The 25,131-nt window shown below is 46.6% G+C and overlaps 1 protein-coding gene across 2 annotated transcripts in view; it reads right to left on the bottom strand.

Annotated features, from left to right (window-relative positions):
• The window catches only part of RBFOX3 (RNA binding fox-1 homolog 3), a gene marked incomplete at its 3' end in the record, with an annotated part of 219,852 nt that overhangs the window by 72,292 nt on the left and 122,429 nt on the right, over positions 1 to 25,131 (bottom strand). The window contains exon 2 of one of the 2 annotated variants that reach the window (XM_083430302.1): positions 18,887 to 18,936. The exons of the other annotated variant lie outside the window; for it this stretch is intronic. The remainder of the gene's footprint in view (positions 1 to 18,886; positions 18,937 to 25,131) is intronic. 2 annotated transcript variants of the gene reach the window in all.

Consider the following 25,131-nt stretch of genomic DNA (forward strand, 5'->3'; position numbering starts at 1 on the left):
CACCATGTACATTCTATCAAGGGAAGGTGCGCTGTCATGTTTACACCTGCAAGATACAAGGGACTGAAAAGGTAAACAGGAGTCCAAGATGGCAAAAGAGACCCAGAGATTGCATTTTAGCCTACTCCTGGTTTAAGTAAATGCCCCCATCTCTTTGCCTCTGGATTTAGATGATTGGAATGTAGAATAAACTGCTTTGATGCTACAGGAAGCAAAGTTCAGAACTTGTTAGGAAGCTAGAATTTCCCCAACGGTTTTAAATATTATTTTTACAGTGTTGTGTTAACTTTGCCTTGCATTATGTTGGTGCCCTGGAATCACACACGTATCCCATGCACTATCCCATCCCTGTTTCAGTCCTTAATGTTTCGTTTTGCCTGCTGCAGCGCAAAATGAATTTTCACATATAAGAGAAAAAGGACACTCCCCTCCTGCTATTTTTTTAAGGGTCATTACAAATATACATGATTTTAGTGTTAAGGCTGCTGGAGAGGCATACGCACTGCATTTTTTGGACAGATGTGCAGCCTCCTCTCTTGGATTGAGCACAGGCAAATCCTGGTTTTATGCTTTGCCTTTAAGAGAGTACTTCTTCAAGAATATAATAATGGCACGCCAAAAATGTTTGATCAGATCCATATGCCAGCTGCTTCAGAGGGGGGAGTGGGCAGCCCATGTGTGGCATGTGGGAGGGCTGAAGAAGAAGAGCCACCAATCAGTACTTGAATCCAGAGGCTGGGTGTGTTCCTCGAGGAACAAAGGTAGGAGGAAGCAGACTCCCTCCACAGCAGAAACACCTGCGCCTGCTTCCATGTACAGTGGTACCTCAGGTTACATACACTTCAGGTTACAGACTCCGCTAACCCAGAAATAGTACCTCAGGTTAAGAACTTTGCTTCAGGATGAGAACAGAAATCGTGCTCCGGAAGCAGCGGGAGGCCCCATTAGCTAAAGTGGTGCTTCAGGTTAAGAACAGTTTCAGGTTAAGAACGGACCTCCAGAACGAATTAAGTTCTTAACCTGAGGTACCACTGTGCATCTCTATGCATGCTTAGGATGCAATCCTAATAGGCACAGATAGCTACATCCTCCATTCATTTGTCTAATCCTCTTCAAAAGCCATCAAAGTTGATGGCCATCACTAACTAGTGGGCCTGAATGCAGCAGGAAAAAATCACAGCATCTAGAACAGGGATGTGGACCCCTGGCCTTCCAGATGTTGCTGAACTACAACTCCCATCATCCCCAGGGGCCAATGAGAGTTGTGGTGCAGTAGCATCTTCCGGGGCAAAGGTTCCGCCCAGTTGATCGAGAACTCTAGGAACCAAGGAAGTTACCTTATATAAAGTGAGGCTATTGGCCCATCTAGTTCAGTATTGTCTCCTCTGAGCTGCAGGAGCTTTCTGCACTTTCAGGCAGGGCCATCTCTGTCTGGAGATCCCAGGCTTGACCCTGAAGCCCTCTGCATGAAACCATGCATTCTACCACAAAGCTGTAGCCCTTCCCTTCCTGCCGCCCGCAGCGACAGAGTTATATTCCGAGTTATTCATATGTCTCTTACTGACAGAGCAACAAAATTAAATAAAATTGCCACCTTTTAAATCAATACTGGTTCTTTCTCTTAAGCTGCCTGGCTCAAAAACCTTTCTTGCCTGCTGCTGCAGTCACCTGAAATTCAAGGTGCGCGCGCGCACACACACACGTCTTAAAACATCAGGAATAAATAGAAGTGCTTTAGAAGAACTACAGTGGGTCAGGGATAGAGGTGGGACAGCAGCAGTTTTAGAAGAGTAGGAGAAATGAAGGCTAAAGCTGAAAGACCTTTAAGGAACTAGGATGAGGATAGTTTTAGAGGTCTGCAGTTTACTGAATGCCATGACCCAGTGACTTGGACAGTGAGCCAGATGGAAATGGGTGAACTGAGTCACAGCTGCACCACCTAGCTGGTCCAGCACCTAGGGCACACTAGAATAATGAGTCCTTTGAACCTGAAAACCCCAGGCCAAGGTCCTCAGGGACTGCAGCCTCCAAGCCAGACCCCACTAAGAAACCAAAATCCTTGCCCTCAGATGCATCATGCACCAAACCTAGCCATCATCACAGCTAGCATATGCAGCAAGAGATGATGCAGACCCAAGCCCGAAAGATGCCCCTCTATGCATTTCCACTATCCAGCAACAGTGAAGGGGGCCTGGGTGAGGCACTTAGACTCAGAAACTTTATGGGGAACCCTGGGGGCCTCCAGATGTTGTTCGACTCCAAATCCCATCAACCTCAGCCAGCAAGCCCAATGGTCAGGGACGGTGCAAGTTCTAAATCAGCAAAATGGATAGCTCAGTTGGTTAGAGCATGATGCTGATAATTACCAAGGTTGCACGTTCGATCCTCGTATAGGGCAGCTGCATATTCCTGCCTTGCAGGGGGCTGGACTAGATGATCCTCAGGTTCCCTTCCAACTCTACAATTCTATGACCACCTGGAGGGCCACAATTTAGCAACCCCTGATATAAGGACTCAGATAGCACCTGACACTTTTTGGAACAAGTTGTCTCTTCCCTGAGACCTGCCTGGAGTTTTCAAGGGCACCTCTTTCTCTCTCTGACCACTCTCATTTTCTGTTTCTTGACCTTGAAGTGGGTACATGATCGCTTCCTGACAGTCCCCTGCTCCGGCTACCTCTTTCAGACCACTGCCAGACCTGCTTCCTCCAGATTCCAGCATGGCTTCATTTTCCCCCAGAAACTAGACGCTGACTGGCTTCAGTGGGAGAAAAACCGAAATGCTTTCTTATAAATGATGTGCAGGGTGGAGGGAAAGCTTCCTTAGAATTCTTGCTTGCTAAGGCAGCATAAATGTTTAATTCACAAATCAAGTGGCAGCTCAGCAGGGGGCAAAGTGGATTTTTCCTCACACATAAGAGTATCGTTTCTCCTGCAGGTTGAGCTGCGAAAGGCAGTAACCGTTTCACAACTCAGGGTCTTGGGAAAGGATCTGTGCAAAAAGAAAGAAAGAAAGAAAGAAAGAAAGAAAGAGAAAGAAAAGAAGTCCCTATTTTGTGTGTAAAGTCAACTTCCGCTTTCAAAATCATTCTGAAATATTTCCCGCCCCCCCCCCCCAAAGCTGAATAAGCGCACATAGGCTTGAGATGAGTCTCCCTGCTTTTTCTTGACTCAGCTCATACACAGGCACCGGGGGAAAAGTGCATATGAAGCCGAGGATAAATCTGTCACTACTGAAGCATATAATTAACCTGCAAGACTCATTGCCACCAGGATGGGTCAAGAACAGAGATTACCGGGGGGGTGGGACTAGACAGACCTGGAGCTGAGCAAACAAAGCTCCACTGCAGTGAAGCAAAGCCTATTTACAAGTTTACTCAGAAGTAAGATCCAAGGAGTTCTCAGGTAAGTGCTGACAGCAGCACAATACTGCAGCCCTAGCAATCACAGTCTTTAAGTCCTTCCCACATTACATGCAGACTTATTGGGGTGTCTGAAAGCTCATACTACTTGAGAACTATGAGCAACGTCTGGCCATATGCCAGTCTATTAATACTGGGGGCCAAACTAGGCATGAGGGCAGTATCAGATCTTCCTGTGTTATTAAAAACAAATAAAACGACAGCCACTTCTCTCTCTCTCTCTCTCTCTCTCTCTCTCTCTCTCTCTGTGTGTGTGTGTGATTTTAATCTTGGGGCTCATCTACACTCACCTGTTTCCCCACACTTTCCAGGAACAGGTCCACACCCACCTGGTCTGTGTCCGAGATTCCCCTTAGAGTCCCTTCCAACTCAACAATCCTATGATTCTACAATTTTAATGCTGAATCGGAACAAAGGTTTTCTGTGGATTGCCTGCTCCGATTCAGCGGGCAAGAGTGGGTTTTCAAAGGGGAAATTGTGGGGCTGGTGGGGGAGTGCTCAGACACAGACCTGGAAAGCCCCGACCTGTGCCTGGAAATGCAGAGCAAACGTAAGTGTGGATGAGCCCTTCAAAACAATGAAGAAGGGAAGCGTTAACCCCTTTCCCTGCCCCAATGCAATGGTCCTGACATACCGATATCGTAGCAGCTAATGTACACAAGCACTGGTCAATGCAGAGCTCACTGGCGTTCCGGAAATCTGAACCAAGATTGCTTTGCTTTTTTCATTTGGAATAAATTCTGCACCTCATCCTCTCTTTTGTGCAGGAGTTGATACTGCATAGTCCCGGTGGTTACTTGTAGTCTGGAAGGCCAGGAAGCTCTGATCAAATGCTCCAGAAAAATGAGTTACTACGACCAAACTAAGGAGGAGGATATAAATCTTCTGGCTTTCAACATGGGGCCATTTGGATGAGTGCTTCCTGGGGCAGATTAGCCCCCATCTGCCCAAAACATGGGAAGTCTGGCACCAAGCTTTGAAGCAATCAGGTGCTGCCACTGTGGGAGACAGGATAATAGGTTGGATGGTTTTTTGGGAATGAACCAGGCAGGTAATTCCTACCTTCCTGATCTCACCCTTGCAAGCAGGTTTCCAATGATAAGAGCCAGCTGGCTGTCTCCAATGTAGCTCAAATATCCAGAAACCCCAACTTTTAAAAAATTGCTAGTTCCTTTCAAAGCAATGGAGCTTAGGATACAGCTTCACTGATTTTGTGTGTGCTTGTGTGTAATATATGGGCGTATATATATATTTTTTTAAAAAAATGAAAAGTCAGCTTTCAAGATGCAAAAAGCCCCTTGGAAAATTCCCTGACTTAGCGGCCTTCCCTTTCACCCCCATACCTGTTCGCAGCCCTGCTGCTTCAACACCATTTTTAAGGGATCTTTCATCTTCATTACACAATGCTTGCCAATCAGGGATGCAGTAGAGAACATATTGATATTATAGTGCCACATAACCACCAGATGTGTGTTATGCAAAGAAATCACTAAGGGTAAAATAACCTTTCCCATTGCCCCCCCTCACTAAAGTGGGAGAAAAAGGGACTGTATCCCTGATGCTTGCACAACTGGGCTGATGCTGCCTATATTCTTAAGTTGCACAGCTGGTTTCATTTACCACCACATCTGCACTCAAGTCATCACATTTCCTCTTTCTGAAGAGGCTGGTTCTACCGATATAGGTAGAAGTGGTGCAAATTTTCAAAATCCCATAGCTGCTGCCAGTCTAGGAAGGACCATAGTGTGCCTTTTACTACATTTCATGGACTGAGCATAAGCCCTACCACCTCTCTGGGTCCTTTTCATCTGTTCGCATCTCTCTTCTAGAGCATGAGACTGTGAATCTCAGGATTTTGGATTCGAGCCCCACACTGGGCAAATGCAGGGGGTTGGACTAGATGATCCTCATGGTCCCTTCCAACTCTACCATTCTATTATTCTAATGCACATAGAGGGGATGATAAGTTAAAGCAAGAAGGAGTACTAAAGAGGGGGGGGGGTTGGGGGAAGGAATCAGGTGTTCCAGTTTAGCCAAGATAGAGTTTAGCTAAAAAGTGGAATGAGACACAAGGAAACCATGGTTGGTAGAGAGCTGAAATAGCGTGGACCTGAGCCCTCAATTTCTGAAGCAAATACTAAAGTATATGCATCTCTCTCTCTCTCTCTCTCTCTCTCTCTCTCTCTCTCTCTCTCTCTCTACCCATCATCTTCCTTTAAGCCTTCAGAACCTGCTATAGATGGGAGAGGTGCCTTGTTGCAAAATATTGCAAATTTCACTTCTACTTGCAAAAATCATGGAAAAGGTAATTAACAAGGCTCTTCTTGGTGGCGGGGCAAGCAGTTGGGGTGACTGCAAAAAGGAAAATGCACGGCTTTTGAAGAAGGAAAAAGGAAAGAAGCCTGTGGAATGGAGGAGGGGTGCTTTGCTGCAGGAGTATGAATACATGTAAGAGATAACAACGCTGGTCTTTGGCTCAGTTTGTGTTTGCCATAGCTGCAGTCTTATGCACACTTATCTGGGAGTAAGTTCCATTAAACTTAATGGGATTTAATTCTGAGCGGGCATGAACAGGGTTGCACTGCAGAGGGCTAGACAAGCCCTTTAGCATATTTGAGTCTGAGTTGTAGAGTGGAAGATGGCTTCGCCTCTAAGGAAACAGCAATAACAGCAACTATAAACAAAATAGGTTGTGCAGGGAGATATTGTGCCACTAGTAGAACTGCAGGAATGCTCTGTTAGATGGCCACAACATTTCAGCAACCATCACCCACACTAAACTCACAACTGCCATGGAGATTATGGTTTGTGTGACAAGAAACAGAAGCACCCCCTTAGGAAAGGCTTACAATAACTGAGTAATAGAGGCTGTGTACACACCATACTTTTAAAGTGCATTTGAAACACATTTCCCAGCCCCCTCCCCCCAAAAAGATCAAAGGTTGTATTGGTACCACTCTATTTTGCCTTGGTCAGACCACACCTGAAATATTGTGTCCAGTTGTGGGCACCACAATTTAAGAAGGATGTTGACAAATGGAACATGTGCAGAGGAGGGCAATCAAGATGATCAAGGGTCTGTAAACAAACCTTATGAGGAGTGGTTGAGTGAGTTGGGAATATTTAGCTGGAAAAGAGGACTGAGAGGAGATATAATAGCCATCTTCAAATATCTGAAGGGCTGTCACATGGAAGATGGAGCAAGCTTGTTTTCTCTTGCTTTGGGTAGGACTCAAACCAATGGCTTCAGCCCCTTCTTGCCTTGCGGTCCCTCTGCTCCTACCCAGATAATAGCTAGAGTTCCTAGCACTTGGGCCTTAAAAACCTTAGATTCAATGCCTCCATCTAACAACAAGGGAAATCTCAGAAAATTTAAACAGTGAAGAACACATGCTACTAATTTTCGAAGCTTGGCCTCTGGTGCTGTGAACAGCCAGCTTGCAGCCAAACCCACTGAAAAAGTCCTAGGTTTCACCCTCACTTTTTACTCCCATTTCCTCCCCGCCACTTATGTTCCGGTAATTGAACTGGGATACTTGCGCAGAACCTTCTCTCACATCAGTCAGAGAAAGACAGATCCAATACATATACTCAAAGCAACTTTCAACATTTGGTGGTTCTCACGAGCCAAGTAGTTAAATAAGCCACTTTTTGCGCGTGTGCTTTCATCAGCAAAGCAGTGGAAGAATGGTTTCCTATCCGTAACCCTTTCATTAAATAATAATATATATATATATTTTTGTAGTAAGTGGTTAGTGTCAAGGCTCTGGCTAATTGGAGACAAGCACAGGCTGAATCACCTCTGACTATGTATTGTCTGTGCAAATGTACTTGCAAGGACTGGTTGTGATCCTAAATGAGAACCAAGCTCCGGGAAACATTTCAGGAGAATATACTGAGCACAAATCAAGCTCTGAGGCAATGCAGGAATGCCTATTGGAAGTGGGATGGTAGCGGAGGAAATCTAGGGGTGGAGGGGGCTGAGGCTGGCACTGCAGGACTGTGTTCTGCAACGACCACAAGGGTTAATTTTAAACAGTGGACTTAATGGCCTTGTGAGCTGTCTTATACGGGGAGCATTACTTCAAAATAACGCTGCGTTGGGTGGCCCCTCCTGCAAGTTCAGCTCCCTTCTCTTCAAAATCTAGTCCTGACGGCACCACTCTTTGCACGGTCACTTCAAAGGCGTTTTGATTTGAGTCAAAGGGTAATTCAAGATCACCACTTGTTGCACCCGACTTCCTGCACACCTCAACTCATTTCTAAGCACGTCCCTTTCTGCTTCTCATCTCTTTTATTGCCGTACCACTCTGACACCCAGCTTTGGTTTGTGGAGATGTTCAGATCTCTGCTGTTATCATTATAAAAGGGATAGTTCCTTAGCTATTTGCTGCAGAATGTCCTAGGCACTGTGGTCAATGGTGACCACAGATAGCAACAGCTGCCAAACGACAGCCAAACGGCTGTAGTTCCGTCATCGGCTTGGAATCAGAGCTGGTGATGCAGGTGCTAATTCAACAGGCTTACCCAGACACATAATTCCTCATGGGAGCAGTCTACCTGTATGAGAGGTAAGAGGTAAGGGACTGGGCTCATGGATGACAGCTTCTCCTTTTCCATGATTAAATAATAATAACCTGTCTGTCTCCTCATTTTGTTTTGCCATAAAGGAGAAGAGACCTGCTGCCAGCCCCCTTCTCTTGATGCAGGCCACTTGCAGTTATTTGCGCTTATAACCCAGCTGCAAGAAGATCTGCACCACCCTGGAGAAAATGTTGTAAGTTAGCCATACTACAGTTCGAAGCCATTGGCTTTCACTGAATCAGTCCCTGAGGGTCTGGCCAAGCCTGGGGTTCCTGAGTAGCTGAAACAATCACCCACCTTCCTAACCCTGCCGTCCAAGGTGTTGTTAGGGGACGGCTCAGGGGACCTGAGTTCCAAGTCTCTGGGCTGGGCTTCAGAACTCCTGCCCCTTCACTCACCTAGTTGTGTCTGTGTGCTGGCTAGGTGCCCTTCCTCCTGCCATCTAAAGGTGCTTCCAGACTGTTGTTCTTTCGCCATGGGATTCAATCACATGGCAGCAAATTCAAACTGAACAGTCAAGGTGGATTTAGGCCTCTTTTGCAAAGCTGGACTTCTTGCAATAAGCGGGGAAATGCACTGAAAAGTATGGGGCAATGATTGCTTGATGGGGTGTTGTATAACCAACGCTCAATAGCTGGCTTTGTCTAACCTCCCTACAAGCTTTGAGCAAACCAATCAGGATGGAAGCTCAATAAGTGGGTTTCCTGAAAGCAACCCTAATTTGCCCAGAGACGTTCTATACATTTATGCTTTTTTGTCACGGGCCCGTACAATGCACCTGATTGTTCCTCTGGTCCATGGCTTGTCAGGGAAGAGCACAGGGGGAGAAGGGATTTCTGACGCTGATTATCCTATATATCATCAGAATTACTCACAGCTTTTTAAACTATACTGTCCAATCCCATTCAGCTAGCTGAGAGAACCTGTCCCTATCCACAGCTCAGCTTCATTCCTAAACTCCTAGGGAAAATCATATTGGACCCAAGGACCTATAACAGTCCACCAAGATGAAAAAATAAAGGACGTTTGTGAACTCACATTGCCAATGAAGTTTTATAATAAATAAAGGAAAAGTCTTGCTTTATGTTTTGTTCATAACTAACATATGCATAACATATCAAGGGTAAGAAATGGACATATGTATAGTCAAAATACTTTTTTAAAGTTCAGAAGCTGTGGGTTGATCTTTCCTGCCTCTCACTACTGAGCTTTTTAGACATGTGGCTAATTCTGTGAATGCATACCTGAGTATAAAATGCAAAGTGAGAATCAGCCCTGAGGGGCATCTTGCAATCCTTCTTTGTAGAAAGATCTCTCTGTCTCTCATTTTCATCACTGATCAAAAAGTGTGCTTCCTGCACACTCATGCCCCCACCCTTCAACTGGCATGAGGGAGGCACACAGGTCTAGTTTATGTAATTTATTTCTTCTCATACAAACAGCCCTGGCCTTCTGCAATATGCATTAATGTGGACGATCCTAATGTGTAACCTAAATACAGTCGTACCTTGGTTCTTGAACAGAATGTGTTCCAGGAGTCCGTTCAACTCCTGGAACCATTCGAAATCCAAGGCACGGCTTCCGATTGGTTGCAGGAGCGTCCTGCGGAAGCTGCGTCGGATGTTCGGCTTTCGAAAATCGTTCGAAAACCAGAACACTCACTTGCAGGATTCGATCAGCTGGGAGCCAATTTGTTCTGGAGCCAAGGCATTTGAGATCCAAGGTACGACTGTAATCCCCAGTAGCTTCAAATATACTTCCTGTGGTTGTTTCAGCTGCTGAGATAGTGGAAGGTGCTGCCAGTTATAGCTGTATACATGGATCACATATTAGCCTTGAATACACAAGCTTGGAGAGGAAGGTCCAGCATTGTTTGTACAGGGTAAGAAAATTGTTGTGAATCAGATGGCAGCTCCCCCCCCCCTTTTCTTTTAAATTGGGCCTATGAGAACACCCATTTTTCAAAAGCACACAAGCCACTTCTATTCATTATGATGCTGTTACCAAGCCTAGGCAGGGACTGCCTTTTCCAGTCTTCTTTGCACATGCTCCATTACCATTCTTAATTCATATTGCACTTTCACAGTCCAATTGCCATTTTTTTTTTGCAAGTGTTATTCCAGCCAGCCAGGGAAACTGTGAGTCAGGCTCACGTGTTCAGGGACTGGGCAGCAATAGTGCTGGTCATTCTCTTGGACTGCAAATGCATTTCGTGGCCCCATCTTTTAAAGTAGATTTGCCAAGCTGGTGCCCTTCCGATATTTTAGGCTACAACTCCCATCAGACCCAGGCAGCTTGCTGTTGCTGATGAGAGTTGCAGTGCAGTCCAAAAGGCTGGATGAAGACTGATGAAGACTGCTTTGAACCTAGCCTGCATATCGGAGGGCAAAGTTTCCTACAGCAAAGGGTTAGTGTATGATGACCTTTCCTAGTTTGGGTCTACAAGTACCATTTGAAGTAAAACAGAAATTCAGATTCATTTCGCTGAAGTCGCTTAAACAAATGTCATACAGCTGGTATGTAAGAAGAGCCCCGCAGGATCAGACCACAGATCCAACTAGTTCAGCATTGTGCTCTCACTGTGGCCAACCAGATGTCTGTGGGAAGCTCGAAGGACCAGAACACAACAGCCCCATCCCATTGTTCTCCAGCAGAATTGCATTCAGATTTATGTGGCCTCTAATACTGAAGGTAAACATACAGCCGTCATGCTTAGTAGCTATTGGTAGCCTTATCCTTCATGAATTCATCTAACGCTCTTTCAAAGTCATCTAAGTAGGTGGCTATCACTGACTCCTGTGAGATTGAATCTCATAGCATAACTATGAGTTCTGTGATTTTCCGATTTTCAGCTTCACTGCATGTCCCTGAGTTCTAGCATTTTGAGAGCAAGAGAAGCTTCTCTGTTTCCACTTTCTCTGCACCATGTAAAATCTTCTATTATGTCCCGCTTTGCTTGCCTTTCTTTCTAAATTAAAATACCCTAATGTTGTAAACTTTCCTCTTAAGGGGAGTTGCTCTAGCAATCATTTTGGTTGCCCTCTTCTGCACCTTTTCCAGTCCTACATTAAGTCTTATTTGAGGTGTGACGACCAAACAGCATTTCAAGTGCAGCCGCACTACATATTTGGATAAATGCTTTATCATATTGGCAGTTTTGTTTTCGATTCATTTTCTAGGGCTCCCCAGAATGGAATCTACCTTTGCGGTATCAGCCACACACACCGGTTTGATATTTTTATCGAGCAACCTCAAAATCCATTTCTTGTTGGTCACTGCCAGTTACCGCCTGCCATAGCGAAAAACACCCCTCCTTTAGATAGTAATCATCTGCATATGCTAATTCATCTAAATCCATATGCAAATTTAACCCCCCCATTGATTAGCATTAAGACGAAAAGATGCTGGGAGGCAAGTGAAACAAAGTCTTACAAATAATTCTTGATTCTTGTTCAAGATCTAACCCTACTGCCTTGACTGCAGGTTCTTCCAGATGGTTACTGTTTTGCCCTGTTTGTGGAGTCTTGAGCAAAGCCCACTTCCTCAAAAGACTGGACTTTTAGCAATAAGGAAAGTGATGGGGAAATATACAGGAAAGTGTGGGGTGACACTTTCAATAGTCGTCCCTCAAACAAATGAGGATCAACGCTCAATAAACAGCTCATCTGGAAGCACCCTGCTACTGAGCTGGATCACAGAAACGTAAAATCAGACACTCTAGTTTGCCTGGGCAATAAGTTGGGGGAAGAGAAAAGGACAGCAGCTTCCTTCCACACAGTCCTCTCATAAGAATTTGGAACTGCCAAGCATAGATAGAGAAACACCTGCAACAAAGCTCTTGGAATAAGGCGTTGGCTTTCTCAGGAAATGTTAAGACAAGTTAACACCTGCCACTGGGGCACTAAGGTCCTTTCATCTTCAATCTACACTCCATTCCCAGCCAGGCCCTCATTCACCCCGATAACGTGCAGTCAAGGCTGAAGTGTATTCTTGGGTTTCATAATTGTTTCCTTCTTCACCTGGCTGAGCGTTCAGTAGTATCCTGTAGATTTAAAAGGAGGATGCTGACGGCTTAAAGGACTAGCGCTCAGAGAGGCCCTTTCCACATATAATCCAGCTGCTCGGTACCATTTTTCCAGTGGCAGACTGCCCCCCCCTTGCACTGCACGTATTCCAGTTTTGCATGAGGGCAGTGGTGCAGAAGAGAAAGCCGGAGAAGACATGGAGTTCTGCTTGGAACAGAACACACAATGAATTAGGGGGCCTCAGATTTCATTCCGTGCGGACTAATCCGTCGGGAATTCAGGCACAATGATAACGAAAGGTACAGGGAAGTAAGTGGCAGGGCTGCTGAAAGATCCTGTAAGTTGTCCTAACCTCCACTCACAAGACACACTCCCAGGGCAGCAGGCGATGGTTCACCTGTAATTCCAGCATATTCCACTTTCCCAAGTAATACGTACAAATAGAGTTGGCTCTTGCCCGGCCGACAGAGATCTACTGCTTCAGCTGCCATCGGCTGTGATTCCAGAGAAGAACAGGGTGGAGAGACAAGGTGCTAAAGAACCCTGCAGAGCCCACACACCTTCAGTTAGGCCCTGGCCCCTTAGTGGCCTTTTAAGCACAAAAACCAGAGAATTCACCTTGCTAACAACAACACTTTGAAGAATATCCTCTGCACAGATTAACCAAGAGTCCATCCAGAGCTCATAGCAAAACCCTAGAATTGGGGAGGGGGGTGGAACAGGAAAATAAATGCAAAGGCCCGTTCCCACCAGCCAATGAGGAAGTAGCAAAACCCCTTGCTTGCCAACACCCACCTCCAAACAGCCAGCAAAACTCTGGAAACTAGCAACAACACGTAAACGAGGCAACCGGGACTCGCCCAAAGCAGGGACCTACCCAGAAATACATCATCATGCTGGCAGCCGGGATGTCCACAGAGCCACAGAGAGGTGGTCCGGCCCAGGCCGCTGGGTGTCTCCCCAGACCCCTGGCTCTCTCCGTCCTGGGATGCTGACCGGGGTTCCCTCCTTTCACAGGTGCGGTCCCGTTGACACCAGATGCAGGCCACCGCGTGCCTCCTCGGAGACTGCCATGGGCAAATGACGCGCCAACTTGGTGAAGGAATCGCAGGTGGGGTTTTGGCAGCTTCCAGGAGGGCGGCAGCTGAGACGAGGGAGCAAGACCCTGACAAGAGGAGGTTGGGTTTTCTGTGGGGTTAACCACGAAAACACCAGCCCCTTGGAGGGAAAAGGGAGGGAAGCAAGCCAGACCTGTTCTTCCCACAGAGCTCCTGGAGCAGGGCGGGCAGGCTGGCTGGCAGCACAGGGTTTGCTGGCCGGATGTGAGAGAAGAGGTGCCTCAGCTCACAGACAAGCGGGCTCACTTGACAGGTTGCCGTGGATGGGATGGGTGGGGGTGGAGGCTCTGTGCCGTGGGGATGCGTGTTATGTATGTGCGTGTTTGTGTGTGTGAGAGAGAGAGAGAAAGAGAGAGAGAGAGAAAGAGAGAGGCAGCTGGGAGCGGAGGCTCCCGCCGCTCTGACACTCTGCAGTGTATGTCCTGCCTCAGCATTTTCCAAGCTACCCTGTCAATAAGGAAACTGGCCGCTCATGTAATTAACCTGTGAGGTGCCAGCTTCCTCCCTGCTGGTGCCGAGCCTCCAGGCATTCTTGCTGCTCTCTGGCCCTTGGCTTGTTACCATAAGCAGGTCTTGCCGTGATTAAGGAGGACAAGGGCAGCTGGTGACACAGACAGCCCCTGTTTTAAAGGGCAGCGAGCCTCCAGGCTGACAAGAGATTCAGTTCTCCCAACTCCAAGGTTATAGAAAATAAAGGCCTCGAGGCCTAACTAAAATCAGACACTCGTTGTGTCAACTGTGCGGGGAAGTCTGTGTCCCAAAAAGCTTGCTAGCTAAGCTGATTTCCGAAAGGACCTGATCTTGTATCTTCTTGCTAATTTTGTTGGTGCCATGCTCACAGCTGCAGGGAGGTTTTGCGAGGCTTCCCACCCAAACAGGGTGTTCGTTTTATCGCTGATGGGGAGAGCACATCTCTCTACTAGGCTGGGGTTTCTGAGTATGGCTATGAGGCGGGAAATGGGGTTACCTGGGCATCAAAGGCTGCGGAGTACTGGCTAACTCTCCTGTGCTTTGCCCATATTGTTCAATCCACGCTAAGCTCTTGGACTATGCAAGGGCTTCAGACTCAGGGGCAGTTGCATGCCAGAAGGACCCAAGAAAGGTTAGTGGGAGCTGTACATCAGCACCCAAATGGCCTCTTGTGTGCCATGGCGCCCCCTACTGTTAGCAACCTCATGCCCAAGACATTCCTCCAAATCAGAACATGGAGGCTGCACTCTCGGCAGTGCAGCGACAGGGAAGAGACAGGGAAGCCCAGTTTCCAGCTTCTCCTGACGGCCCAAGAGCAGGACTAGATGCTACAAAATGCACCACCTCCCTTTCCGCCCTTCATTGTGACACCACACCATGAGTTTACCTGCCTTCTCATTGCTGGCTGCTAGTGACCACAAAATGCATTGCATAAGGACACTGCAACATGCATTATGCTATATGACAGGCGTAGGCAAACTCAGCCCTCCAGATGTTTTGGGACTACAATTCCCATCATCCCTGACCACTGGTCCTGTTAGGTAGGGATCATGGGAGTTGTAGGCCAAAAACATCTGGAGGGTTGAGTTTGCCTATGCCTGTTATATGAGATGCTAACAGGAAGAAAGAAGACACAGAAATGGAGCAGCATCAACTTCATCTGTGCAACATGTAGCTCCATCTGCCCTGACGGTGAGCAAGCTGAGCACTTGGGCCTTGCATGATTCCATTGTCCCTAGAACGCCAAGCTAATGTATTTGGACATCAGGCCAAATTATTCTATTATCAACAAAGAAGGGAAATAATAATAATAATAATAATAATAATAATAATAATAATAATTTATTATTTATACCCCACCCATCTGGCTGAGTTTCCCCAGCCACTCTGGGAGGCTTCCAATCGAGTGTTAAAAACAATACAGTATTAAATATTAAAACTTCCCTAAACAAGGCTGCCTTCAGATGTCTTTTAAAAATAAGATAGCTGTTTATTTCCTTGACATCTGATGCGAGGGTGTTCCACAGGGCGGACACCACTACTGAGAAGGCCCTCTGTCTGGTTAACCTCACTTCTCACAATGAGGGAACCGCCAGAAGGTCCTTGGCGCTGGATCTCAGTGTCCGGGCTGAACGATGGGGGTGGAGACGCTCCTTCAGGTATACAGGACCGAGGCCATTTAGGAGATTAAACAGGACAGGATACCCACCCCAGAAACGGTCCAAAATGCCTTAAGTGACAGGAATGAAGCCTCACCTGATTTTCCCAATAGCATACACAATGTCCCGCTCAAGTGCACTGAATTTCTGCTGCTCCTGCCAAGCCCAGGAGGAGTGAAGGCGCCCCCCCCCCAAACCTGCCTCTTATATGCACATGTGAAGAGGACTTGAACTGTGTGCTTCAGACAGGAGGGTGAGACTCTCAAAAAGGAAAGGGGCTTCTATCCCTTTAAGATTTCACATATCCCATTGGCACAGCTCTGCCCACCCCCAACACAGCATGATGGCGATGGGGGACTTGCACCTGTTAAACCCCACTTCTCCCTTCAAATCTCTCCAAGGGGGAGAGGGCCTGGTCCTTTGGGGAATACAATCATCAAGCCAAGTGCTCTGCTGCGTACCCTTTGATTTGCTTCTCCGTTAATTCATACAATGATTTGATTGGTCTATGGCACAGCTGCTGTTTTACGTTATTGGATTATACCCCAGTGTGCAATTCTCCAGAGTTCAGCCCAGTGAATAGCTATTCTTGCCCTTCCTAAATTACGGATCAGGGGCTGACATTAACCCCTCCATCAGCTACAATGTCAGAAGGATGCTGGTGTTCTGCATGGAAGGCAGGGCAGTTACTGACAGCTGGGTGCTTACAAGCCAAGACCTTGACTGCTCAGTGATGACTGTCCCAGTGGCACCAAAGCCTGAGACTCTGTGGCACGTGTGTGTCTCTTGCCCCCAATCTCCATCCTTGGGCACAGGCTTCTCAGGCTGTGTACTTTTTGGGGCATGAATAACTCCAGCAAGAACGTGGCACAGTGATAAATGACTTTGTCCAACATGAACACACACAATCCATCTGCAATTAGCACACTAGGAAATCGCACACACCTGTTTGGCACCAGGCTGGACTGTCATCTTGGTTAACGACCCTGAATGGTGCCAATCAAAAGATCAGGCTCACGCTAAACTAGCAAATGAATCAAGTTTTGCTACAGACCTAGAGCAAGCTCCTCAGCTTCTCCAGGGTACTTTGCCCCAGAGCTAACCTCCTACAGGGCTCTGCTGTTCATGTTTGTGCAGTCATAGTTGGGGTGGTTATGTGACTGTAATAAGGAACTCTGGTACAGTTGTGGAGTTGCTGAGGGCCAGGGCTTTTTTGCAACTGGAACCCACTAGAACTCAGTTCTGGCACCTCTAGGAGAACAAGGCTTGGGCGCGCTGCAGACTCTGTGGTAAGTGCACGCCTTATAAACATTTCCCAATGCCTTAGAGCTGGGGTGAGGAAATTCAGATTGCAAGAATACTGCGTCTGATGTTTTACATGACTGGGAGAAGGAGAACTGCCTTGTGTAACTGTGTGGCATCAGAGTATGGATTGGGAACTGGGGAGTAGTGGTGCCATTCAGATTTTGAACTACCGTACTCATCATTTCGGAACATTGGCTGGGGCTGATGGGAGCTGAAAGTGCCAAGAGGGCACCAGGCTGGCAATGCTTGCTCTAGTAGAAATCTTGCCTCTGCCATGAATACATTAGTTGACCTTGGACAAGCTGTTATTCTCAACCTCTCCCAAAAGCTTATATAGTAGTAGTAATAAGAACAATCCTAGCCTACCCTATGGGGTGGTTGTAGAATTACTGAAATGATTAAATAGAAGTATTATAATAATCATCATCACCATCATCATAATTCTCAACTATCCGCTTTAAAACAAAGCAAAAGTGAAGCCACACATCTCATCTCTACCACTCTGGTAGATCTTGGGGATGACTACCAGTGTAATGCAGTGGTGGGCAGCCTATGATCCTGAGCTTTTATTTGTTTGTTTGTGAGATTTATACATTGCTTTTTGAAGAAATCCACCACAAAGCGGCTACAACATTTAAGAACACAAATCCATTTCACAAAACATTTCAAAACGCATACTGTGGAATTCAAATTGGAGCTTAGGAGATGGTTCTGTCGGCGCAAGCAGGTCTGCTTGTCAGATGGAACCATCTCCCCTCTCCTTCCTTGGGGGGAGGGGGGTCTCCTGACCCCCACCAAGTTGTTTTGGGGAATGTGGGAGGCATGTGGGAGTGAGGAGAAGAGAGGGGAAAGCCCTATGGTGCTAATGCGACTCATCCGTCATTTATCTTAAAAGTACCAGCAAAAATATTGAGTGAGTTTAATCCCTCCTCATTTTCCAAAAACTGATCTGGCGTTGTAGCTACATACATTTTTAAGCTATGAGCCAGGCAGCCCATGAGTCAAACCCCATCTCAGTCGCAAACTCACTTAGGTGACTTCAGACAGCCATTCCTCAGTCCTCATTTGTGATACAAGTATACCTAACAACACAGGTCTACCTTACATCAATTATTATTAATAGGTGCTTCCAGATTGTCACTAATTTGGGTGGGATTCAACCACACACCAGCAAATTCAGTTTGCACATTTATAGTTAAGTAGGAACTCTCGTGCAACAAACTCGCATCCCAAATTTTTTTGACTTTTTGCGGTAAGGAAAGTGATTGGAAAGTGCACTGGAAAATGTGGGATGACACTTGCTTTTAAGCAGCCTCATCTAAGACATCACCTTGCCAACAAAGGTCTGTATAGTTAAAGCCATGGTTTTCCCGGTAGTGATATATGGAAGTGAGAGCTGGACCATAAAGAAGGCTGATCGCCAAAGAATTGATGCTTTTGAATTATGGTGCTGGAGGAGACTCTTGAGAGTTCCATGGACTGCAAGAAGATCAAACGCATCCATTCTGAAGGAAATCAGCCCTGAGTGCTCACTGGAAGGACAGATTCTAAAGCTGAGGCTACAATACTTTGGCCACCTCATGAGAAGAGAAGACTCCCTGGAAAAGACCCTGCTGTTGGAAAAGATGGAGGGCACAAGGAGAAGGGGACGACAGAGGACGAGATGGTTGGACAGTGTCCTCGAAGCTACAAACATGAGTATGACCAAACTGCGGGAGGCAGTGGAAGACAGGAGTGCCTGGCGTGCTCTGGTCCATGGGGTCACGAAGAGTTGGACACGAATAAACGGCTAAACAACAACAACATCTAACCTCGCTGCAAACCAACTCAAGTAAATGCTCAAAAAATAGCCGACGTTTTCTAATCTCCCTACAAATAAGCAAAGCAGGATGAATGCTCAATGAACAAGTCATCTGAAAGCAATGATGAAGACGAAGACAACGATGATCAATTATCATCATTAATTTACTACCACCACAACATTACCAAGTGTTAGCTTCACTTCCAGGCTCTGGGATACTAGCACTGTAGATAAGATTTAGCGGATTCAGCAGATGGCACCTGACCAAACGCTCTTCTCTTTTGAGATTAAATATGAACCTACGTGGACCTTTTTCCTGTGTGCATCTGCTAAAGAACAATGATCTTGTCATCTTATGCCTTTCCTAAGTGAATTATGCCTGAGCAAACCAAAGTGGTCCCTAGACTCACACTTGGGTGAAGAGGGGGCCTCCCCTCAACAGCCTCTCCTTCTCCCCCCCACCCCCAGGCTTCTGTGTCAAGGAAAGGAAGTTCTTGTGTTACCTTTGGAATCAGCCAAGCTTCCCCCGTGGTGCTCAGTCACTTTGGGCTCTCTAAGAAAGGGAAGAGAAGGAAGAATTGAAATCAATTATTGTTATGGCTAACACATCCACGGTCGATGCCATTTGCTTGCTGACTGGCAACATTCTTTCCGAACATGCGTTATTATCTTCCTAGGAGATTCCGGAAAGCTGCCCAGGCTTCAGAAACAGAGCGGCAATATGATCCATGCTCCTGTTTGTACAAGTCAACCAAGGAGCCAGCTGCTGGTCAGAGGGCACTGAATGAAGCCTGCCGTGTTCTGGTTTAAACCTCTTTATTACAAATGCATGATCCTACATTTTTTTCCTGAATGAGCTCAGAGGAGTCATTTAATTTCACAACCACACTGCTGCAAAGCTAAGCTGTGGTAGGTCGTTTACTTACCCAGAAGATGCAATGCTTTGTTTTGTTCTTTTATGTTAAAGCAGTCTCCAGCTGTTTTTTGGACTACAACTCCCATCATCCCTAGCTAGCAGAACCAGTGGTCAGGGATGATGGGAACTGTAGTACAAAAAAACAAGAAACACACAGGTGGAGTCCCAAGTTTGGGAAACACTGTGTTAAAGGCTCAAGTTTCCCATGTGCTAATATCCTCATGACCATAAGCAGCCCCAAGCCATCTTGAGGCCATGCCTGTGCATTGCTGCTTCCGATGCCCCCAATTCCCTCTCACAACAACTCAGCCATGCCATACGTAAATGCTGATTCTCGTCAAAAGGCTATTTTCTAGTTGAAATCAGTCATTACAAATCAGTTATTTGGGTGGGAAGCAAGGCCGGGGGGACAATAAGGGAACTTCAGATCTAAAGGAAGGCATAGAAGTTAAGCATCTTGACTGAGGAATGCTAACAAAGTGCTCTATGCATCTCAGGCAGGGCCGGCCCAAGACATTTTGGCACCTGAGGTGAACCACAAAATGGCGCTCCCCTGCCTTCCAGGGAAGAAAGGGTGAGTGAAGATCTACATTAGGAACAAGGGGGGGGGGGTGAAGAGCTACATCGGGATCTGCTGCCCCTGTGTTTCCTGCTGCCTGAGGCAACTGCCTCAACTTGCCTCATGGGTGGGGTGGGCCAGCCCTGCCCTCTAGTTTTCTGCTTCTTGCAATCCATGCAACTCTGTGAACACCTCTGTGCCGAAGGGAGATACAAGTACAAATTAAGCGAATGGATTAGTGTTTGGAAGCGATGTGCTCCCAGCTGAAGCACAAACATATGAACAGGCTTTACTGGAGCAAGAAATCCTTTGCATCTGCTACTGAGCTCTGGAGTTTTGCTTCCTCAGAGCCACAGTTGCTTTGGGAGAAGGTCCTCTTTGCAAACTGTTGCTGAGGACAAGTTCTGACTCTCGCCCGCTCTTTGCACTCATAGCCAACGCCACCTTTTAAGGATTCCTGGGTGCTCTGACTGTGTGACATACGGTATGGAGATCAATTATGGAAATTCCTGCCTCTGTGAACCCAATTCAGGGAGAATCACAGCTCATTAGGCCAGGGCTCGCTTCCATTAATGCCGTGATAATATCCGCCCCCATCACTGTGGCTTCCCTGGAAATCGCCCAGAAAGCTCTCCTCTGCAACTCAGCCTGGCAGTAACATGGCCACTACAAAGAAACTCTGTGCTGCCCTCATTCTGCAAAAAAACCCAAAAAACCACTTGCTAAATGAAGACCCTGGGCCCCCTGTGGCTGAGATGCAGGTCTCAGATCTATCCCATGGGTGCGTGTGCTGAGATCACAGTCATCTCCCTGCGCTCCCATAAGCGAATCCTGGCAGTGGAGTGTTTAGGGACCCAGACATATTGACAAGACCCTAGGGAAATAAATAATAGAAGGGGGAGAGATGGCAGTGCCAAGAACAATTTATTACCAAATCCTCACATCTACCAAGGCAGGCACCTTTGCACACTTAATGCCCAGCCATCCTTCAAAAATCTTACCAGCCAGGTTAGCTCGTGTGAGGGGTAGAGTGCGACTAAGGACTACATCATCATGTGAGCAGGCAGAATTTTGTGCAGCACAGAGTTCCAGTTCACTCTTGCACGATCAAGTAAGGCAGGGATTAAGAGAGTGAAAAACAACAACCCAAAATCAACAACAACTACAGTTTCTGCAACATTCATGACAGCGGAATCAACAAAGAAAAAGGAAATTTGCTGGACAATTACAGGCAGCTAATGCAATACAGTTCAGTGTCACACACATTGCTGCTTATCATCAGAGCAAGAAATTCAACATCTTCCTCCTGCCTCAGGACAGAAGTCAGTGATGAACGGTGTCAGCTACTGACGGGGTCTCCACCCAAGGTCCTGAGCACTCCCTCCCTTGTGATTCCTAGCTAATTCTTTCCTTTGAGATTAGCCAGTGCTTTGACTTGGGTTGGGGAAAAGGGCAGTTTGGAGATGGAAAAGGCCACCCAGTTAAAGAGGATCACGGTGAGAAGACTGCTGGTTATTGGTGCTTCTTGAGCATGCAAAGTTGTAGACAGGATACATACAACAAACTTCATGCAGGATAGGAGGTGAGAGAAGCACCTGAAGACCAGTCTTATTTAGCGCACGTTTTTTAAAATATTATTATTATTATTATTATTATTATTATTATTATTATTATTATTATTACTGCTACTACTACTACTACAAAGTGATTTCCTCCTTATCCTTTAGTATATCCTCTCTCTTCCAGATTCTTTGTTATTTCTAATATTTCATTCTTGTTTGCTATATATTTTGGAAAGTTGTTAGCTATGCATTTGCACACTTCTTAAAATTTTGCAAAGTTTGCATGATGGTTTCTGAGATCAATGAGGTTTTTGTCTATGTTTGGGTGTCGTTTTGAATCCAGATGAACCTTTCTAAATGGTGCTGATTTTAACCACTGATTTCAAAACTGATTTTTGTTTTGTTTTGTTTTGTTCCTTAGAATTCCCAAGCAACACCAGGTTATCGGTCTGCTTGTCTCTTTTAACATTTCCAGGGAAACATTTCCAGGGAAGACATAGGTACACTTTATAACTTTCCCAAGTGGCAAAACCCATGTAGAGGATTTGACCATGTCCATGTCAGGGCTTAGTACCAAATTCAAGCCTCTAGATCAGGGGTAGGCAACCTAAGGCCAGTGGGCCGGATGCGATCCAATTGCCTTCCCAATCTGGCAGACGGTCCAGGAATCAGCATGTTTTTACATGAGTAGAATGTGTGCTTTTATTTAAAATGCATCTCTGGGTTATTTGTGGGGCATAGGAATTCGTTCATTCCCCCCCCCAAAAAAATATAGTCTGGCCCACCACATGGTTTGAGGGACAGTGGACTGGCCCCAGGCTGAAAAAGGTTACTGACCCCTGCTCTAGATCAAGAAGTGGGGAACAGGTTAGCCACCCCTGCTCCAGATTTTAAAATTCCTATACACTGGACTAACCCTACCTGCAAAGGCATTTTCCTAGGCTGGATTTGTTCCGCCAGTGCGCCAATGGAGCCCTGACCTCCCTGCCACTCCTCCCCGCCCCATCCTGTCCAGGTAAATTGAAGCAACTCAATGGTTCCACACTGGCTGCTACTGTGCCTAGCAGGGGGCAACATTAGAGCTTTATTTATTTCAGTAATTTCTACTTTGCCTGTCCACTCCAACTGTGCACTTAGACACTTAGAACACTCCACAAAACAACAAATATTTAAAAAACACAGCACATACATATCTCTATATAAATATGTACCGCCATCACCGCATGGGCAGCAGCTTTGAGTGAACCAAAGACCCTCCAAGTAAACTAGGTCCACTTCCCCATTCCCCTCCCTCTCTATTAGGCTTTTCAAGTACTCCTGTTATGTCCCACATCCTGTCTCCTCCTCCTTTGCGACTCCAAAATTAATGTTGCTGTTTAATTAAATTCATTAGCTCAGATTATCTTGCTATATAACCTGCCCCCTACCTCTTCCCTATTTTCTGTCCCTCTCCATGCACAGGCAACAGTGGAGAGTTTCTTTATGGGCCATTAAAAGCGTAATGTTTAATTTATCGGCGCATTCTCAGGTGGGTGGGTTGGCTGGTCCCAATGTCAACACTTTTAATTAAACGAGAAGAGCTTTCGCACAGGGAAAGGGGGCCATGTTTCCAGCAGCTAATCAGAGAACCGCTGGGGTGAGGGCTCTGAACAGGCAACATAGGCAAACATTGCTCTTCACGCTAGTTGTGCGTGACACGTAGGGAGGAGAAAATCCAGTGGATTAAAGCCAGCAGGAGAGGCCCTACTTGCCCTACCTTACCCTAGTGATGGGGTGGTGGGGCATATTAAGGGGTCTTCTCCGTGGTGAGGAAGGAGGAATGGCCTCCACTCTGAGGTGCTTCTTGGACCTACATTATTTGCTTTCCATTGGCAGGTCAAAAGGCACCTCTTTCTCCAGGCCTTGAAGGCACAATTAAGTAGTCTGAACCGAAAGGGGTCAACTCCTTCCACGGAATGGTGTTCAACATTTCGGTATGAATTATGTGAATTTTAGAATGCCCCTCCCACATATATATCCTGCCCAGGGACCATGTGGTCATAAATGTAGTAATAATTAGTACCCTAGCCCAGCTTGTCCTGGCTGGGTACTTTGGCCAGCAGCCACCTTGTGATGGAGGGCGAGGAAGCGGGATTGTCATCATACACTGCAATTGTTTTTTTCTTGCACAGGTATCCCATTCATTTGCTGGCTGCAACCCTTTTGAGCCCTTTCTGGCTTGGAACCAGCAGACCTCAGAGACCGTTTTGTGTTCTGCAAGGCGACCTCTGCGTCCAGACCACATGAGGTGCGGAATCTGTGGGGAAGATGTAAGGCCTTTTTCCCAGCCTCTCTACTGAGGTTCACAGTTTATTTGTTCAGAGAGGATGCAAAACCTTTCCCTTCTGAAAGGCTTGCGGACACTGGCAGAGTGGTGGGGGCACTGTGTTCTTGCATTGCTTCTATTGTTGATTGTATGGTGCGTTTTAACTTTTTCTTGCTTATTTTCTGTAGAAAGCTGCCTTGAGCTTTGGAGATCTGAGGTACACATTTCTGAAAGGTCACCAGTTTCACAGAAAGCAGAAACAGCCTCCTCCCCCAAAAAGGGGGGAAGTAGAGGATATCTTTGTCTCTCATAACTTTATAATCTGGAGTCAACCACTGCAGTTTACTGGCAGATAGAGGAAAGTTCTTTTTCACATCAGTGAACTCATGCAAGGTTCTGCCACCTGGCTCCAATGGCTGCTTGTGGGTTTTCCAGGGGCATCTGGCTAGATGCTGCTAGAATGCTGGGCAAGATGAACCTTTGGTCTGAACCAGCAGCACTGTGCAGGAACGCGCACATACGTTGGACACCAGTTATTTCAGGAAAAAACCCAGTGAATAAGCTTGCAAGGCTAATATGAACATAAAACCACCTGCCAATACTTTGCTTTCAAGGGTACAGATGGGGAGATAGCATGGCAGAGCAGACGAACCAGCCAGGCCCAAATAAATGGATTTTCTCCTTCACGTGTTGGCATCACATTCTAGCGCACCGCAGAATGATGGTGGCTTCATAAAAACACTGTTCCTCACTCCAGACATTACAGGCAGGGTGGCCAGAGTTGTGGGGGCAGTGGAAAGGATGGATGGAGATATTTGGAGCATTCCCTTGCTATTAATGCAGCATCTGATATCTGGGCAAGAGAAAGCTGCCTCTTAATGCCACGACAACGTCCTGAGCTAGTAGCACTTGGCTTAGCCCTGGTAGTTCTGTAACCTTTCGTCTAGGCTCCTCTATGCAAATTTCAATTCTCAGGCTTGGATTCCTTACCCGCAAAGTCCTGGAATGGGTGCAGGTAAGAAGGGAAAGCCAAGAAAATGACATGCTAAACCATCTCTCCGGGGTCATGACCCCATGCCTGTGCCAGTACCGTGCCACCCAGCAAATGCCCTTGCAGAATCGACAGGCACGGACCTTTCCTCTGCCCTTGGGTTCTTCTCCCCAAATGGGCAGACTTCTGTCGCTGTTGCAGGCACTCCAGGAAAAGGCTGGCAGAGAGAGTCAGGCAGAATTGCTGCAGTTGTCCCTGGCAGAGGCTGCTCCCTGACACACTGGGCAACTGGGACCTGTTCCCAAATAGAACAAAGTGCCCTACTCAGATAATGGGGCTTCCTTCCCTCGGCCGCTTCTCCAATGATTCCCTTTAAAGCTAATCTCGGAGACTTCCAATCCTCACACTGCTCCCT

Source organism: Podarcis tiliguerta (assembly GCF_965153285.1).
Source record: "Podarcis tiliguerta genome assembly, chromosome: 2".
Classification (NCBI taxonomy): Eukaryota; Metazoa; Chordata; class Lepidosauria; order Squamata; family Lacertidae; genus Podarcis; species Podarcis tiliguerta.